Source organism: Nomascus leucogenys, chromosome 14 (assembly GCF_006542625.1).
Source record: "Nomascus leucogenys isolate Asia chromosome 14, Asia_NLE_v1, whole genome shotgun sequence".
Lineage (NCBI taxonomy): Eukaryota > Metazoa > Chordata > Mammalia > Primates > Hylobatidae > Nomascus > Nomascus leucogenys.
In genome coordinates, this window is record NC_044394.1 from 6590458 (window position 1) to 6609051 (window position 18594).

An 18594-nucleotide genomic window follows, 5' to 3' on the forward strand; every position below is an offset into this window, starting at 1 on the left:
ACACGGTGAAAACCTGTCTCTACTAAAAATAGAAAAAGTTAGCCGGGCGTGGTGGCGGGCGCCTGTAGTCCCAGCTACTCGGGAGGCTGAGGCAGGAGAATGGCGTGAACCTGGGAGGCGTAGCCTGCAGTGAGCCGAGATCGTGCCACTGCACTCCAGCCTGGGCGACAGAGCAAGACTCCGTCTCAAAAAAAAAAAACAAACCAGGGCTCTTTTTCTTTCTTTCCTATGTCAGTTTCCTATTTGTTTCCTTCCTGTCATCTACCACACCATGCAATTGGGATTCATATATATATGTATATATATATACATATATATATGAATTTGACTTAAATCTCATTAGGTATAGTAAATGGCATCTGTCATTTAAACTTGCATTTGATCACTAGTGAAGATTAAGCATTTTCCCAAGTAATTGTTAGTTCTTAGCATGATCTATTTTCTATATTTTGGCCAAACAAATGTTCACTTAAAGTCACTTTGTTTTAAGGATGAGAGCAGGGCTGGACAGCCAAAACGCTACCCTCTCCATTTATTTTGGAGGAATTTATTTTCCCAAGTTCCTGGCAGAGACAGTGACTCACCGTGACTATCTCTGCAAAAATCATTCCAAAACCCACACCAATTCAGAGAAAAGTGCTTCATTTCGATAACATTAACTTGTGAAAACGAGCAAGAAAGTTGCATTTGAATGGTACCAGGTTTCGCCATTATGCAGTTATCGAGCAATTATTAATGGCCAACCCAATTATACGCTACAAGGAAATGACGGTCACAGGGAAGCGCAAAGCCCCGGAGCGAGGGAAACCCTGCTCCTCACCGGCCCCTCTGCCTTTTCCAGGGCGCTCTCCGTCCCGAGGCAGGAGATGGCCTGGTTGACCCTTCGAGCCAAGGCGGCAAAACCGGTGCTGGGCCTGCGGGGCAGGGCATCAAAGTTCCTCCGGGTGCTGTACCGTCCCGCCCGGCCCCTCTCCCGGGCACCGGAGAGATGACGGCTCCTCTCGCGAGAGCGCGAGCAAGACCCGGCTCCGGGCAGCGGCGGGATGTTAGCCCAGCGCTTTAGACCGCGCCCCCTCTGGCGCAGCTGGGAGAGGCGCGGCGGAGGCACTGCCGGGAGCGGCCGGCGACGCGCACGCGCAGGTGAGCGGGGCGGGCTCGGGAGCGCGGGGGCACGAGGACGAGGGGCGGGGCCTGCGTCGCGCTGCGGGCACGTCGCCGCGCGTCTTCAGTATTTAATGTCTCTGTGTTCCACCCGCCTGGGCGAGCACGTGGGGGAGCTGCAGAAGCGCGGCGCTGCGGGCCGGGCCGCGGGGCACAGCTGGGGGCCGGCGGCGGCGCGCGGACTCCGCACCCCGCACCCCGACGGTCGCCGAGGAGCTGGTAGGTCGGGGGCGTCTGCGCCGGGGACCCCCTGCCGGAGACCCGAAGGCGGCGGGGTCAGGGCGATGGGGAGCCTGAGGTGCAGGTGCAGGGTGCGACGCGCGCTCCGGGTACCCCGGGGGCGGGACGCTCCGGACGCAGAGGTGTCCTGGGGGCTCTCGGCCGCGGCGCGCTGTCAGGCAGGCCCATCTTTCCCTCCCTCGCCTGCGCCCCCTCTCGTCCTCCCCCGCCGGTTGTCTGCCCGCGGGCTCCTGACAGATCGCGTGTGCGCGGCTCTGGGCGGCGCTCTGCGGCCGCGCCGTCCTCCCCACGCGCGTCACTGTCCTCGGGGGCGGGGGCGCGACGCCCAGGTCGCCTCTCTGCACCTCAACTTTACCGGAGCGCGCACACTCGCCTGCGAGGCTGACCTGAGCGCGTCCCACCCAAGGTCGCCCAGCCCCGCGGGCGTTTACTTTTCAAAGGTCGTGTGTACACAGTCTGAGCCGGAGCTGCCCCTTCACTTCTGGAGCCTCACCCAACTTCTCACCCTCGGCTCGCCCGCCGGCGCAGCCCCTGGGAGTTCCTTGCGGCGAGCCCAGGGGAACCGGGAAGATGGGCCGGGACATCGGCCGGTTGTGATCCAACCGTGTTTCGGGCTGAGGGACCGTTCGAACCGAGTTGGGGTCTGGAGGTCGGAGGCTCAGGGGCGTCTCGGGGGGATTTGCATTCGTGGCCCCTGCAGGCGTGTCCGGAGGGGCGGAGGCCGTCCAGCCCGGGGTGTCTGCCGACCTCACGCCCGGGGGCGCCGAGGGTCACGTGTCCGGCCCCGCCAGCGGCCCAGCGTCCCGGGTCCGCGATCTGGAGGGACCGTGCCAATTTCGGGGTTACGATGTGCTAGGAGAGGCAGTGGCTGGATGCCTCGAACGCGGGCTTTCTGGCGTTCAACTCTTTTGTGCCCTAGCTGAAGGTCTTCCTGTTTCCCTTCCAGGGAGGGATAGGAGAAGAAAGGTGCTGATCGTGGTAGGCGGTGCTGTGGCGACTCGGAACGGCATGGGAGCCCTGGGCGTTTCGGGATCTTCCTCTCCTGGGGCATGTCCTGGGTGGCGGCGCCTTCCTGCCGCTGTTAACACAAATCCGGTGGACTTCGCTCCAGGTGCGAGTCGAGGCCTCTCAAGCTGGGTAGGGCGTATGCGCAGGGCAATTAGTGAGGTTAACCTGGGTATCTTTCCCCTACTGTAGTGCGCGTTACTTCGTGTTTAAATTTGTCTCCAGTGAAATCTAGGCTGCTGGACCTGGTGCAACAGTATCTGTTAGTTACTGATCAAGGAACACCGTTCACAAAAAGCTATTAATTCTGGCAACTAGTAGCCTTACATGCTCATGTAACTGCTAAGTCCTTCCCAAATTAGTACCTTTTTTTTTTTTTTTAAACTCTTTATTTAGAAAGCAAAGCTTGGACTCTTAGCACCACCCATCCACTTTGCTCTTAAAGGTACAGAACATCTTTGAAATGAAGAGGGCTGCGTGACTTGATCATTTATGTGATTCCTCTGTTCTTGGCATTGAAGTGGTTCACCTGCTGATTATTTAAGACCCTGAGCACTGGAAGCAAGTGCAGTTATGTTTTGGGAGCCTTTTGACTTGTGTTGAACTTTTCTTCTTTAACCTCTAACTAGTTTTGTAGGTTTTGCATAATTCCTGGGTGTATTCTCTTTGAAATATGGCCCTAGGTTAGAGGAGGTCCTCTGGATCCTACAGGTATGCAAATCACTAAAGCTTGAGGCCATTACTGGATTAAATAGGCTCTGTCTTCATGCATGTTGTCAGATGATGGCTCAGAACTTGCATGTAACATATCCTAGCCAATGGGTGAGACAGGTCTAATGGATTTGCGTCTAGGTCTAGTTACTTGTAGGAATATCTCTCCCATCTCCCAGTTGTTTCTAGGAAATGCATTCTCACTTGGCCACTGCAGGGTGACAGTGGAGGTGTCTGTTGTAAGTGGTCTGCTCAGGTGCTGAAGTCGATATGTCTCCAGTGTAAGGTTGCTGAACATCAATATTTAAAAGCAATTTATCTTGCTACCTGGTAACCCAAATTATTCTTGAGCTTTGGACATAGGCTGGGTTGCAGCCATATTTTAGGGGGAGGCTGGTGTTAGCCTCTACAGTATTCCCTTTTCCTGTCCTAAAGACAAATGGAGATCATATTTGTGATACTGGGGACTGTGATAGGTGCTTAAGCATTGCTCTTCCCCTCTCCTCCCTAAACAATCCCTGAGACTGACTTTGTTTCTCTTGAATTACTTGAGTGACTTGAATTCTATTAAAAGCACCCCTCTCCTTAGCCTCTGACCCAGAAGCTTGTTTGGGAGGAAAAACGAATTGGTTTCCCTAAGCTTTGCTGGCTAGCCTTCTGCTCCCAGCCTGCAACATGACTTGATTGTGTGTGCATTTCAGGGCTTTGAAGAGCAGGCAGCTTGTAGCCAATGTACCCGGAGAGCTGGCTGTAGAGTTCCCCTAGGTCACTCCTTCCTAATCTTACCTGTGAGTCTGAATGATTGGGCCTCTCTGTAGCTTGGTCTGTTTTCCTACTGTGGGGAAATCAGTTGTTTCAGGTATGAGTTAATACCTTCAGCTTGTCATTCTCAGGCGTTTTCTTCCACTATGGGGAGGTAGTAGATCCTGTGGGCATCTTGTCCCATTGAAATCATCTCATATACTGTTTGAGAGTTGCTCATCTTTATGGTGGGGGGTGTATTTTAGTCCTAAATCGTGCTTCTTAGGGCAAGTTCTGTTTCCTCCATGTTCCTTCCTGGTGTAATACCTCAGGCAGTTTTCACTTTTATGATCATTTAACATTAAGTTCCCATCATATGTCGCATCCCACTGAAGGAACCTGCTGGCCTTGTTACCTAATTTTAAGCTTGGGCTGTGGAAAACATCATCAGTGAGCGTGTTTGGAGTTGGACAGAGTCTGGCTGGAGAAACAGGTAGTGGGGGACCTGGGAGCTAAACTTGAGAGGATGCCTCTTTCTTGATAGTTACTGTGCTAGGTGAGTTATGAGCAAACGGCTCCCTAATCCTTTAATCCTCACACCTCTGAGTACAGTGAGGGTGAAGGTGGAGGTCATTCTGGATTGTTTCAGTGGCTGTCACACAAATTCAGACTGAGGGGTAGAGGAACTAGGAAGTGTGGGTGTGGAGTTAAAACTAGGTCCTCTGGATGGCTTTTGTGAGAAGAACCAAGAAATGTTCTTAAATCCCTGGGCTTTTCTCCTAATCTTTCTGCTGCTTTCTAAGTAGATTGTTAACATTGTGTGTATTATCATTCAGCATTCTGAGAACTAGCTTTCCAGCAATGAATAGCTTTCAAGGTGTCCTTTGCCTTAACTTTTTCATTTTACTAAATGGTGCAGCCTTGTCCACATTCTGTCTGGGTCTTCACCATCTGGTTGTTTTTCCGGCTTGGTTTGATAGTTTGCAGCAGTCAGTGGTAAACATTGTGTTCCCTGTTCTGTAATGGTGGCTGGTTGTGTTCACCAAGCCATGTGTCACTAAGGCCCAGTTGCACTTGGGAGCAAAGAAGGGCCCCGAGGTGAGTCCTGGAGGTAAAAGTATGTATAACCTAGGGCTGCTGAGGCTTGTTTCACTGCTGGGCTTAGCTGACAAGAGCCTGGGACTTGCTGCAGCTCTGAGAGCTGAAACCTGGCTGTGATTCTAGGCAGGTTGGTTGGCCTTCCAGGTCTTGGTTTATTCAGTGGCTAAAGGAGGGTTGGTCAAAATTATCAGTATTCAGATTATGGTCCTGGGAGCCTTGGAGTTAGACCAAACGTGCCCAGGGGCCACTGGAGTGATGTGTTTCGGCTGGGGAGCACAGCTCAATGGGTAGTACGTGTCAAAGACTTCAGGGGAAAAAAACCAACTCACTGTTCATCTCAAGTTCTTAGCTCTAAGGTGTGCTACTGTTCTAAATATTTTTTATTTTTAAAGATAGCTCTATTTGCCTAAATTTGTCCTGGGTGTGGGGAGTTTAGAGCTGCCTTGCCTATAGGGTAGCTGCTAGCTGTGTGACTAATTAAACTTTTCAAAGTATTTTAAAAAAAAGTTTCTCAGTGGCATTAGCCACATTTCAGGTTCTCAGTGGCCTCGTGTAGCTAGTGGCTGCCGTCCTGGTCAGTACAGGTCAAGAACATTTTCCATAATCGAAGAAAGTTTTGTTGGACAGCACTGGCCTAGAAAGTGTTTTTTTCTCCAACTCTAAAAGCTTAATTGTCTCAACTTGTAAGTCTCTAAAGCATAACATGTTTGAGCTTAGTCTTCTAGAGTCCATAAACCCAACAGCTTTGGTGACAAATTATCTACTGGTTGTCTCCATGGCATACTACAATTGAGTTCTAGTCTGCCAGTTGGGAGTGGATGATCAGTTTTGAAACAGTTTGAGTGAGGACCTTCAGAAAGGACCTGGGGATGGGAGCGTGAAGCAAACGTCCAGACGCTAAGCCCTTAGAAAGCCCTTTTGGTTTGAGAGCCTGTTTATTATCATAAAGATCCCTGCTGGTTTGTCCTTGGTCTCCAAATGTCAGATGTCAACATATTGTTACTTGGTCCTTCACCCACCTGATGACTTCCTACAGATCTCAGTGCGGCCCTTCTCTTAAACCAGTTTGTGTTTTCATTCTCTTTCCAGTCCACCTAAATGTTAGGGGCCATTCTTCACAGAAGGTGTTGGGGGAGAGTGGGGCCACAGCGCGGATGCTAAGGTGTTCTTTTGTGGCAGGGGTGGGGGGCTCTTTGTTTCTAGATGCCCCCTCTTCTAGTCCTGGGTGTGCTTTGTTTGAACCCTGCTAGATTGACCTTTGGTGTATATAATGTGAGATCTCTTTTCTTGGAGCCAGGCAGCATAAAGGACACTTATTGATGAGCACCTACAGGCATATTAGTGGCTTTTTTTTTTTTTCTGTGTCATTTTTATTCTCTGTCAGCCCTATGAGGTTAATACAGTGATTAGTTTGTGGGTGAAGAAACAAGATCCGAGGAGAGTAAACTGGTCCCTGGACACAGCGAGGGCTGGACTGGCTTGGACCTGGGTTGTGGTGTGCTCCCCACCTCCTCCTCTGCCCCCGCCGCCCCCCATGCTCATTGGTTGTTGCTTATTTACTGCCCCTTTATCACCACAACCTCGTTCAGGAAACTAAACTGGGTTTTAGAAAGATTAAAATCATTTATCCCACATATGGAGTCTGACTATTAAGTGTTTTCAGCCTCGTTACAACTCTGTGAGGGAGATATTCTTATTCCATGTTACAGGACATCTTCATTTTATGGGAAACTGAAGTACAGGATCCTACTCTTAACTCTGTTGTCTTTCCAAAGCCATATTTTATCATCAGAATTATGCAACCATCAGGTGCTTTGGAAATGCACAAGTAATGACTATGAATAAAAAAAGCTGTGCCTGAGGGCTCAGGGAAACCGCTCTGAAGACTGAGCTGGTTGAAAAAGACAATCCTGAAGTCACTAATTTCCCGACACCTTTCAGACCTCACTTGGAGGTCACGAGACCATCTCCTGGCCCTCCAAAGGCTGTCACCCAGCAGTAGCTGGCCTCCTGGTTAGAGGAGGCCGTAAGATCTGTTCAAGCACAGCCCCAGCCCCCATCCCTTCTCTGGTCTGGCCCTGGATGTGCCTTTGTGAGGTTGAGTCGATGACAGATCTCAACGACCGATCTGAAGGACAGTTGAGTCTTCTGTACACTCCTTCTTGCCCCTCCTTTCTGCCCCTCCCAAGAAAAAGGAGCAGGAGTGATTCTCACTTTCCTGAACTGCCTTGGAGGGAGACCCACACTCAGCTGTGCCTTTAGCTGTCTGTGGGAGAAAAGGCCGTGCTGCAAATAACCTCCCTGCTTTGTCCTTTGGCTTTGGTGTGGCTCACCTGGCCAAGCATGTGCTGGTGCTATTTTTAGCAGGGTGGCATCCTTTAGGAGGGCCAAGTGCATGTGGCTGCAGTGTACGGGACAGGTCCTGGTGCCAAAGCTGCTGCTGTCTCTGCTGCCACCGCCTCGTCAGGAGAGAGAGGAGAATAAAGCCACCCTGGAAGCTGCCAAGGGGTGTGTGGAGGGGGTGGCTGCTTAAGAGGTCTCCAGGGCTGCCTTTTCTATTCTGGATCTGTGGCAGGGGCCCAGCCTGCCTGCTGGTGCAGGCAGGCATGTGACTGAGGCAGCCCAGGGAGCTGGGGAGCTAGGTGTCAGACTGCTGCCTGGGGAGTGAGGACCCCTTGTTGCCCCGGCAGCCAATTTCTCAGGAAACCACATAACCCCATTAAAAACATTATTTATTTATTTATTTAGAGACGAGGTCTTGCTTTAAAACCCAGGCTAGAGTACAGTGGCTTGATCATGGCTCACTGCTGCCTTGAATTCCTGGGTTCAAGGGATCCTCCTGCCTCAGCCTCCCAAGTACCCGGGACTATAGGTGCACATCATGATGCCTGGCTAATTAAAAAAAATTTTTTTGTAGCGATGGGGTCTCATCACCTTGCCCAGACCCATCTCAAGATTCCTAGGCTCAAGTGATCATTCCATGTTGGTCTCCCAAAGTGCTGAGATTACAGGTGTGAACCACCGTGCCTGGCCCCATAACTTCATTTTTGTGTGAAGTTGCCCAGCTTAAGGGCCGGCCACTAAATGGGCAGTAAAGACTCTCTAATAGTGTGGATTGGTGGGCAGTCTGATTCCTCTGGCTTAAACCAAAATGCAAACATGAAAGGAGGCATGGCCATAGACCCCCAGTGAGAATTCTTTACTGTCATGCCACAGAAGCTGAAGAGGGATGAAAAAGCAGTTTGACCAGCAAGCTTGCTGGTTCCCTAGGCCACCCTTTCTTCTCTCCTTTTCAGTTCCTCCTTCCCTCTAACTTGGAGCTGTTAACTCCAGCCCATCTATCTGTTTCTGATTAAGAAAGCTTCAAGCCTTATAAGGCCCTCTGTTGCCTATGGTTTCTGTTGGCTGGAGAGCAAGGTTGTTTTTTTGCAAAGTCTGATTCAAAGAAGTGGCAAGGGCTTACGTAGGCTGTGTGTGTCCGCCTCCTGGGGCTGGACTGCCTTCTTGGAACAGGTTCCTTTGAGGGAGCCTGAGAGTAAGGGGGGGCTTACTACCGCTTACCCTTAGTGGTGGCTCTGTAAGGCTAATGTGTGGTGTGGCCGCAGGGCTTCCTGGCAAGTGTATTCGCTGCGAACTTAAAGGTAAAAGCAAGCCCCTGTTTACCTACACAGTGTACCTGTCATGCTACCAGCCACAGAGGCATCCTGTTTCAGGAATCAAGTCTGGAAGCAGCTTCTGCTTATTAATTAAGAACTAAAGTCCCTTGGCTCTTCAGGCACATCATTTTCCCCCTGGAGAGAGTTTGGTGGACCGTATCCCTTGGGGTTCTTGCGAGTCCCACTGGCCTTCCGCGCAGCGATGTTGGAGAGCCCTTTCTCTGAGAGCCATGCTCTGACCTCATCTTCACCTCCCCTCTTGCTACCTCTTGAGTCAGCCAAGCCTGTTCCTGCCTTAGGACTTTGGCACATGTTCTTCCTGCCTGGAACTTTCTCCCCGCTCTCCTCCTGCCTTCCCCCAGATCTTGGCACAGTTCTCAAGTGTTCCAGTTCTGATGCCACCTCTTCCAAGAGGCATTCCCGCCTCATTCTGTCTGCAGCTTCCCCTTCCAGGTGCTCCATCCAGCCTTTCTCATTCCAACCACAGCACACAGAAAAGGACTAGGTGACCATTCCTCAACTCTCCCAGCTGGTGCCCTGCTACACGCACAGGGATATAGGTAATTCATCACATGCAAGGGCAGCCTTAGGGTTCAGTTCTCTCAATCAGTTGAGAGAGGCTGCAGGTCTTTATATTTAAGTCGCTGAATCTTTGCAGTATCTTACCTATAATTTGACTCTCTACCCTTCCTTCCACCTTTGCTTCCTGAGGGATCTCTTTCCCTTATGTGCCCAGCGAACTTGGCTCACAGTGCGTGTTAAACTCTTTGTTAAATGACTGGCCCTGAGAGGTCCAGCCATCTGATGCTGGCTAGCCCTCAGTGCCTTGCTTCCAGAGGGGTCTAACCTGTCAATAAGCATGCTCTCTTTTTGATATTACTATTATGTCAGCTGGGCAGTTGGGGGTCTCTGAAGCAAAATTGGCATCAATTATTATAGGAAAATAAGGCCTTACAAGTTTGTACACAGATGAGTTGACATTAATGCAAATTTAGGATGGTTAATAAGAAACATAAAGCTGTGTGGTAATAGAGCACGCATTGCTACTTGTATGTAGCTTAATAATGTGTTTTCTATCAAAACATTACTTGTAGAAAGATTTGGCTTTTGACTGTGTACAAGGCTTGAAAGGACAGTCCTTTGCCCACTGCCCCCCACCCCCATTGCTTTCAGTTCTTCCAGCTGTCCCCATCATTGTCAGTAGTATTATTTTCTTTCTTTTTAAGGATTATTATCTGATTTGTTTTTCTGCTGTGGGAGATAGGATTTAGCTCGTTCCTGTGCTTTTTTCTTCCCTCATCCTCCCAGTGTAGAGATAGCCCAAGTTTTGGTCAAGTTGCTATTCAGAATATACGTTATTATAATATGAACCTTGTTTATGGCTGCAAGGTTTTTAGTTTCCCATATTTCTTCTTTTCCTTCATTTTCTTCTTCTCCCCTCCTAGTTAATTTCCTTAGTTTCTTTTGCTTAATTTTCTGTCTCTCTCACCAGTTCCCTGACCACCTCCCAGCCTCCACCGTTGCTGTGGAACGCCTGTCATTGGGGGAAAGTGGCTCTCACTGTGGCTCCACATAACAGGTGCTCGCAACAGTTCCACGTTGCTCCTGGGCACATCTCTTTTCCCTGGCTCTGCTTCCCCTTCAGCCTTGGAATTCCCTCTCCCCTTCTCTTGTCTCATTTCTGGATCCAGTGCCCCTCCTTTTTTGGTTGATTTCCTTGTCTTGGGGGAGCCCATCGTTCAGTAGCTTGCTGAGAAGGTGTGCGTGGTTTGTGGCCCACAAGAAGCCAGCCGATCCATGCAGGGACAGGCACCTTTGAAGGCATGGATTGGGCCTTCAGTTGGGTGGCTGAAGTCAGCAGACAACTAGGCCCATGGAGCCCTTCCGCCAGGCCAGGCCAGCAGAAGGTCTGACTTCACTTTTTAGAGAAGTTATAAATGTGGGGATCTGGATTTGGGTACCAGGTAGTGGTGAAAATGGGTCCCCCCCCTTTTTTTTTTTTTTTAAAAAAGACAGCTCTCACCGTCCCCCAGGCTGGAGTGCAGTGATGCCATCATAGCTCACTGCAGCCTTGATTTCCTGGGCTCGAGTGATCCTCCCACCTCAGCCTGCTGAGTAGCTGGGACAAGAGGCATGTACTACTATGCCCGACTAATTCTTTTAAATTTTTTTTTGTAGAAATGAGGTCTCACCATGTTGCCCAGGCTAGTCTCGAACTCCTGGGCTTAAGTAATCTTCCAACTTCCCAAAGTGTTGGGATTACAGGTGTGAGCCATCGTGCCTGGCTGAAGATGGGTCTTGAATGAAAGTCTATATATTGAATGGGGCATCCCAACTCTCCTTGGCTCCCATAATGCTGGCATTCAGGCTTATATCCTCTCATTCCTACCCCAAGATACTAGAACATTCTAGTCTGAGGACACTGGCACCCCATTTTCTGTTCCTTCTTCACCCCTAACAGGGCACTTCCCTGTCCCTGGGAAGGGACAAAACTTTCAGTTGGTCAGTAGCAGAGAGTGGCAGTAACAAGCCCACTGGAGAAAAGGTCATTGCTTGTTTTTTGAGACAAGGTATCACTCTGTCGCCCAGGCTGGAGTGCAGTGGTGCGATCTCGGCTCACTGCAACCTCTGCCTCCTGGATTCAAGCAATTCTCCCACCTCAGCCTCTCGAGTAGTTGGGACTACAGATGTGCGCCACTATGCCTGGGTAATTAAAAAAAATTTTTTTTTTGTAGATACAAGGTCTCACTATATTGCCCAGGCTGGTTTTGAGCTCCTGGCCTCAAGCAATCCTCCCAAAGTGTTGGGGATTGCAGGCGTGAGCTACCGTGGTGACCTGTTTGGGCTTTTTTTTTTTTTTCTTCTGCCCTCGTCTCCACTACTCCCCACCCAGACTGAAAGTGCCTCGAGGGCAATGCCTTGCCTGATTAATTTGTGTCCCACCATGCTTTTCCCTGTGAGTGCCAGTAATTATTTGTTGAATAGGAATTACCTTCTATGCTTTTATGTGATTTCTGGGGTGGTCGTATTTCACTGTCTGCCATTAGGAAGATCAGGGTCTTACCTCTTTGGTTTTGCCCATGTGAGGAGCTGTGAAGGGTTTTTTTGCTGCACACCAACATCTTTTCTGATGTCTTTACTGGCTTTTAAGTAAAGTCGTTGTCAGATTGCCATTGCGTACCTTTTGGGCAGTTTTGTGTAACGTCTTCTGTGGTCATGGGCGGGAACTCCATGTGCCCAGGAAGGCATTCCTGGCACCTGTGTTGTGACCATCTTTAGAAACCTGTCAGAATTCACTTGTAAAGCAAGATGGTTGTCAAGGCCAGAGGTGAGGGGCAAGGTGAGAGTGACATAGTTTTCAAAGTTTTAAAATCCACACCCCTACCCCCCAAATGATTAGGAAGACCTTTGTGTAGGAGGTGCTGATGATTTTTCCTTCACGAAAAGAGGCATGTGACTTATATCTGCCATGGATGTGGCCAGCAGAGCAGGAGGAGACTGGGCAGTTCACCCTTGGGTACTAAGTTTTCCAGAGCAGGAGTTAGTTTAACTTTTAGTTGGACTGGAGGAGCTCTTAATTTGAGGCCATGTCCAGAGATGGTGTTTCTGGCTTTTGGCTTGTCTTACCTAGAGCTCCTGGTAGTGGATTCAAGGTTTCCATTTTGGCCATAGAAGGCTTTGCCAAGCAGGTGCTCAGACACTGCTGGGTTAAGCCTCTGGCCTTCTGGCCTTCCTCCTGTGAATTGGGCTGGAAAAGTGTCCCGAATTCCTGACAGCTGCTCTACATGGAAGGGCAGAAGCACCCCAAAGTGTGCTGGTCTGGTGGTGCTGGTCCCCTGGCTTCTCTATGGGCCATCATAATGGAGGGTGGGAGACAGTCCTGGACAGGACCTCACAGCCCCACTGTGAGCTAATTTGGGATCTCTAGGGTACCCACATGAAGTCATAGCTTACTGTGACTTACACAGGCCCCTAAGGATGAAGGTAACAGTCCTGTGAGCACTGAGGCTGGGCCGGGACCAACACCTGAGCCATGGCTCCAGCACTCTGATTCCTGGCCCAGCCATGCTGCTGAGGGTGCACAGCCCAGGCCTACCATCGCCCCCACCCTTGGTGGCAGAACTGAGCACTACCCAGCAAGGTAGGTGTTGGAGGCTGCAGCATGTATCCAGCCCTCCTGTTGGTTGGGGCCTTCTGGGAACACCCTTTAGAGCTGCATTGTCCAGTAGGTAGCTGCCAGCTGCAGGTAGAGAGTTCAAGCTAAATTAACCTGAAGTAGAATTCAGTGCCCTAGTCACACTGGTCACATTTCAAGTGCTCAGTAACCTCCCATGACTAAGTGGCTGCCAGTATTGGATAGCAGTCACTCTTGAGGGTCACCCAGACCTTTACCTCTTGTGACGTACTCTACTTTACCATGTTGCAACTGCTGCGACTATGGCTCCTGTGGCGAAGGTCAAACTCTTTGTCTCGCTTGACCAGCACTTCAGCTCCTAGGATTTGTTCCTGTTTTACTCTGGGACTCACTGTTCCCTCCCATGCCCAAAGATATTAGAACCTCAATTTGTGTCCTGTCCCCCTCCCTACCCACCCGTTGCAGCCTAAGGAAATCCTGGCCCTCTTTGAGAAAGCCTTCCTGGGCTCCCTTTGGCCACTTCTCAGCTGCTTGTGGCACAGGGCTGTGTGTGTGAGTGAGTGAGAGAGATTGATTCTTCCATCAGAATCGTGTGCTTCTGGTGATCAGAATCTGCTGCTTGTAGCAACTTAAACATATTTGAATGAATGAGCAAAGTGAGTAACTGTGACCTGATGAGGAAATAGGTAAATGCATCTGATACAAGTCAAGAGGTGCTTTTGGAATCTTGTGGAGAACTCCAAGTTTGTGATTTTCCTCCACCAAACTCCCATGGAAGGGAGTATGCCTCTGCCTGGCCACAGTCTGCTGTCATTCTCTGAATGCAGTGGCTGAAGTGCTGGGCTTTAGGTTCTGATTCCCTGCCCTTGGAAGACCCCCTTCAAGGGGAAGAGTCCCTCAGCAGGAACTTAATGAGCTGGGCACTCTGGAGGTGGAGTGTCTTGGGCAGGCTCCTTCCTATTGGTCGAACAGCCGGGGACAGCCTTTGTCAGTGAACACTGGAATAATGGAAGAAATGTTCAGATTCCAATGTAAATGTTCATTCAGAACGCAAAGTGGATGTGGCTTCACTGACCAGGCCCAAGCCCAATTTGGGCTTGTTGGGCACTTGGCTCCTAAGCTGTTGTTTTTATGGTGGACTTTCCCATCAGTTACATGCGGCTCTTTTTGCAGTAACTGCAGCCAAATTGGCTTAGTCACTGGGACCAACACTCTTTGTACCATTGCCAGGGATTTGTTTTCTTGTTTAGCAGAAGGCTGTAGCCTGCAGTTACCAGGTTTGTCAGCTGAGTTGAGAGTGAGGCCATTACTTTTCTGAGGGCTGTTCTGAGAAGCTGCAGGTACCTCCCTGGAGAAAGAAGAGATCCTTTGGAACCTGGAGTGAGCAGATGAATGCTGAGGCCTGTGGCTGTAGCACGTGCCTAACTTCAGCTCTGTGTGGCCACTTGGCAACTAGCCAGTATGCATCTATTCCCAGGCAAATGGACCTGCTAAAAATAAGCAGGCAGCTATTTAATTCCAACAGATTCAAAATGACAGAGTGTCCTCCCCACCAACCCTAGGGCAGGGCTCTGCAGCATCCTTCTGGGAGGCTTTTCTCTGACTGCAGACGGGTCTGCCCTTAGTCCTGGGCCTGGGGGAGGAGCCAGCCTTTGATTAGCTTGTGAGTAGGAAGGCTTTGGGGACTACTGTGAAACCACTTAAATGTTGAGAAGTTCAGGTTTACAAAAACAAACACCTCAGGGCAAAGAGAGCAACTCCGAAGAGTCTGGCCCAGTGCGGGAAGGAAGATGTCAGAAGAGCCTTGTAAGGCTGAAGGGGTGTGTGTATGTATGAGAAGGTGGCACTATCTGGGCATTCAGGAGAGGCTGATGCATTTTATATCACCTCTTGTAGGCCTATCGGACCACGTAAATTGGGCAAAATGGCATCTTACCAATTCCCAAGAAGTCTATTTGACTGAGGTGAGAGTGGCTCAGGGGTGAGGGAGTGAGGGGCTAGCTGATTTTTTTTTTTTTTTTTTTGAGACGGAGTCTCGCTCTGTTGCCCAGGCTGGACTGCAGTGGTGCGATCTCAGCTCACTGCAAGCTCCGCCTCCCAGGTTCATGCCATTCTCCTGCCTCAGCCTCCCGAGTAGCTGGGACTACAGGTGCCCGCCACCAAGCCCGACTAATTTTTTTTTGTATTTTTAGTAGAGACGGGGTTTCACTGTATTAGCCAGGATGGTCTTGATCTCCTGATCTCATGATTTGCCCGCCTCGGCCTCCCAAAGTGCTGGGATTACAGGCGTGAGCCACCGCACCTAGCCTAGCTGACTTCTTGACTAGTGGGAAGTGGGGGCTGGTGGAGGGGCATCTGTGAGGTGTCTTCTGGCAATGGGCGCCCTGAGTGAGACCCAGCCAAGGCCTGCTGATCCCAGGGTCTCTTGGCTCTGTTCTTGTTGGAGGATGGTTCACATCTCTAAGCATAGTTCCCTGGTAGCAAGGAAAAAAACACATCTTCCACTCTGCTCTTTGGGGATCTGGTAATCTCTGTTCTCAAGTGCTGGTGGAGCGCTTCAAGCCAGGTAGTTCCTGTTCCTGGAGGCAATAGTGTGAGAAGGGCTTTATCTTGAGCCACTCACTGCATAGAGGCAGTGACACCTGGTTCCTGATTGCTCAGTCTTGGGTCTCTGGCTCTAGTCCAGAGTGCGGGCTGAAGGCTGGGGAGTGATGGGCACTGGGAATTTAGGTGGGACATCCTGGATTCTGTGGGTTGGGTGAAGTGGGTAGCAGTATTCAGTGCCTTCTAGGAAGCCTTCCCTGGCTTGGAAATGTTGTAGAAACCATGTTTCCCAGGCATCAATTCTTCAGTAGCTCCAGTGACTATAGGGGTGACTCTAGAGGTGGTAGTCTGAGGGCTTAGAGCCTCAGTCTCTGGGGAACAAGCTGGGCTGGGAGGGCTAATGGTGGTGTCCCGGTAAGCTACAGAGCAGCAGGCAGAGATGGGTGTTGTGGCCTGCAGTGGTGATTCTGTGCATTCTGTCTGAGGACTGAGAACAGGGCAGGTGAAGTGCAGGGAGCCTAGTGACAGAAGGCGCTGGGGACTGGGTATGGGTGGCCCAGGGTACAGGACCAAAGCCAGGGCAGAGGTGCGTGCTTTGAGTGTTGGGTCTCTACCTCACTGTAGTATAGCCCCCTTATGGGATCTTGGGAGGCTGGGTGTGGTGGTGTGGTGTGGGACCAGCAACTAACTGCTGGAGACAGGCAGGACCCCTTGGGATCAACTTTTAGTTCTAAAGGGGTGGGGCTTCTCCCAGCCATCTTGAGAGGTGGTTTGTGTTTTGAGCAGACAGCCAATTAGAGTCTGTGGCCTTGGGCCCTTGATATGTAAAATAAGGAGAACTGGCCCCCGGTGGGGTAGCTGTTAGGATTTTTTTCTTCCTCTCTACCCCATCCCATTTAATCTTTTTCCTGAGATCAGATAATTGCTGTGGGAGTCACAGCTATAAATCTGGGTGAAATGGGATTGCCTAGTTAATAAGGAATCACAATCTAAATATACTGACCTGGCCAGGTGCGGTGGCTCACACCTATAATCCCAGCAGTTTTTGAGGCCAAGGTGGGTGGATCACTTGAGGTCAGGAGTTCGAGACCATCCTGGCCAACATGGTGTGAAACTCCATCTCTGCTAAAAACACACACACACACACACAGACACACACACACACACACACACACAAACATTAGCCAGGCATGGTGGCGTGTGCCTGTAATCCCAGCTACTTGGGAGGCTGAGGTGGGAGAATCACTTGAACCTAGGAGGTAGAGGTTGCTCTAAGCCGAGATCATGCCCACTGCACTCCAGCTTGGGCCACAGAGCAAGACTGTCTTAAATAAATAAATAAGTAAACAAACAAACAAACTGACCAGATGAAAACCTGGGTTTAGACTCCGCTCCTCTTCCTGCTGGCATGTGCCCTGTTGGGTAGGATTTGATCTCCTGACAGCAGGCCATGGGCACACTCCCCTATCCGTTGCAGCCTTTCCTCATAGCCACTTTCCCGTCTCAAACTGTCCTTACTCTTTTTTTTTTTTAATTATTTTTTCCAGCCAGACCAACATGGAGAAACCCTGTCTCTACTAAAAATACAAAATTAGCTGGGCATGGTGGCGCATGCCTGTAATGTCAGGTACTCAGGAGGCTGAGGCACAAGAATCACTTAAACCTGGGAGGCGGAGGTTGCGGTGAGCTGAGATCACGCCATTGCACTCCAGCCTGGCCAACGAGAGCAAAACTCCCATCTCAATAAATAAAATAAAATTATTTTTATTGGGCAGCCCCCAAACCAGAATAGGTTTAGGGAGACTTCTCTGTCTTTACTCTTTTATTTGAAAGACAATTGAACACAAAGCAAATACAAGGCAAATCTCCCGTCATTACCACTTTTTTGGATGTGGGCAGGTTGTTAGAGGACAGTGATTTTCTTTTTTCCCCCCAGGATGGGGTCTCACTCTGTTGCAAGTGCAGTGGCATGATCTCAGCTCACTGCAACCTCCGCCTCCCTGGCTCAAGTGATCCTCCTGCCGCAGCCTCTGGAGCAGCTGGAACTATAACACCTGGCTAATTTTTTTTTTTTTTAGAGACAGGGTTTCTTTCACATGTTGCCCAGGCTGGTCTCAAACTCCTGGCCTCAAGCGATTTGCCGCTCCACCACCACCCCCAACCCCAGCCTCCCAAAGTGCTGGGATTTTGGGTGTGAACCACCACACCCGGCCTCAGAACAGTGATTCTCAAACTTGACTGCACGTTGTAATCACCTTGGTTTAAAAAAAAAACCCTGCCACTGGGGTCTCACTCTAAGATTCTGATTTAATAGGGCTGCTGCTGCCTTGGCCTTGGGCTTTTAAAAGCTTACCAGATGATGCTAAGGTGAAGCCAAGTTGGAGAACAGTTGTGAAAGAAATTAAAAATCTCTCCTCCCAAAAGGAGGAAGTAAGACTCTTTATCTGTAGGTGAGAAATCCCAAGGAAATCTACTAAATGGTTAGAATTAGTGAGTTCAGCAAGTTTGCAGGATACAAGATCAGTGTGCAGAAACTTCCCCTCTCCTACAACTGAATGGCTTGTTGTGTGTCCTTCCCGGTTTTTCCATGGGATTATGTGAACATAGACATTCCATACACATGGTGGTCTGTACCTTCTTGTTTTACGTATCCAGGTGATTTTTTCCATGTCGGCACATGAGATCAACTTCTTTTTGTAACATCGGTATGTCCATGGATTCCATAATCTACCTACCAGTGATTCCCCTGAAATGTTTGTTAATCCCAATTTTGTTTCAAATGATGCCTCAGCGGGCATTCTTCTATAGACCTCTGCCTATGCGGAGGTATGTGGGTTAAAAACATTTTGAAAAAAAAATTTTTAAGGGACTAGTCTCACTATGTTGCCCAGGCTGGTGGCAACTCCTGGACTTCAGCGAGCCTCCTATCTCTGCCTCTTCAAGTAGCTGGGATCACAGGCACTTGGTTTTGTGGATTTTTCTTTGTTGTGGTTTTGTTTTTTGTTTTTTTTTTTAATTTGAAGATGCCAAGTGTGGGATTTCAGATTTGTAGGATGTGGTTATGAGCTTTTAAGAGCTATCATAAGGCTTTCCGGAAAGGTAGTACAGACTTCCCCTTTTCTTGGCCCATATAGTGCCTCTTCCCCACAGTTCTAGAATAATGGGTTCCAGATTTAACGTGGAAGAGAATTTAGGTACCCATCCCTTGGCTGTATGCCTTGAGCTTTTTTTTTTTTTTTTTTTTGAGTCTCACTCTGTCACCCAGACTGGACTTCAGTGGCGCTATCTCGGCTCACTGCA

At 49.8% G+C, this 18594-nt stretch overlaps 1 protein-coding gene across 4 annotated transcripts in view; it reads left to right on the plus strand.

Annotated features, from left to right (window-relative positions):
* Positions 1-1164: 1164 nt before the first annotated feature.
* Positions 1165-18594, plus strand: part of AKAP1 (A-kinase anchoring protein 1) — a 36427-nt gene continuing 18997 nt past the window's right edge. For 2 of the 4 annotated variants that reach the window (XM_030827183.1, XM_030827187.1), the window contains exon 1: positions 1165-1380. The gene's annotated coding sequence lies outside the window, so the exon portion shown is untranslated. Of the gene's footprint in view, positions 1381-1787; positions 1808-2238; positions 2513-18594 lie in introns of those variants that run through there. The other 2 variants (XM_030827186.1, XM_030827184.1) reach the window with 2 other exon arrangements.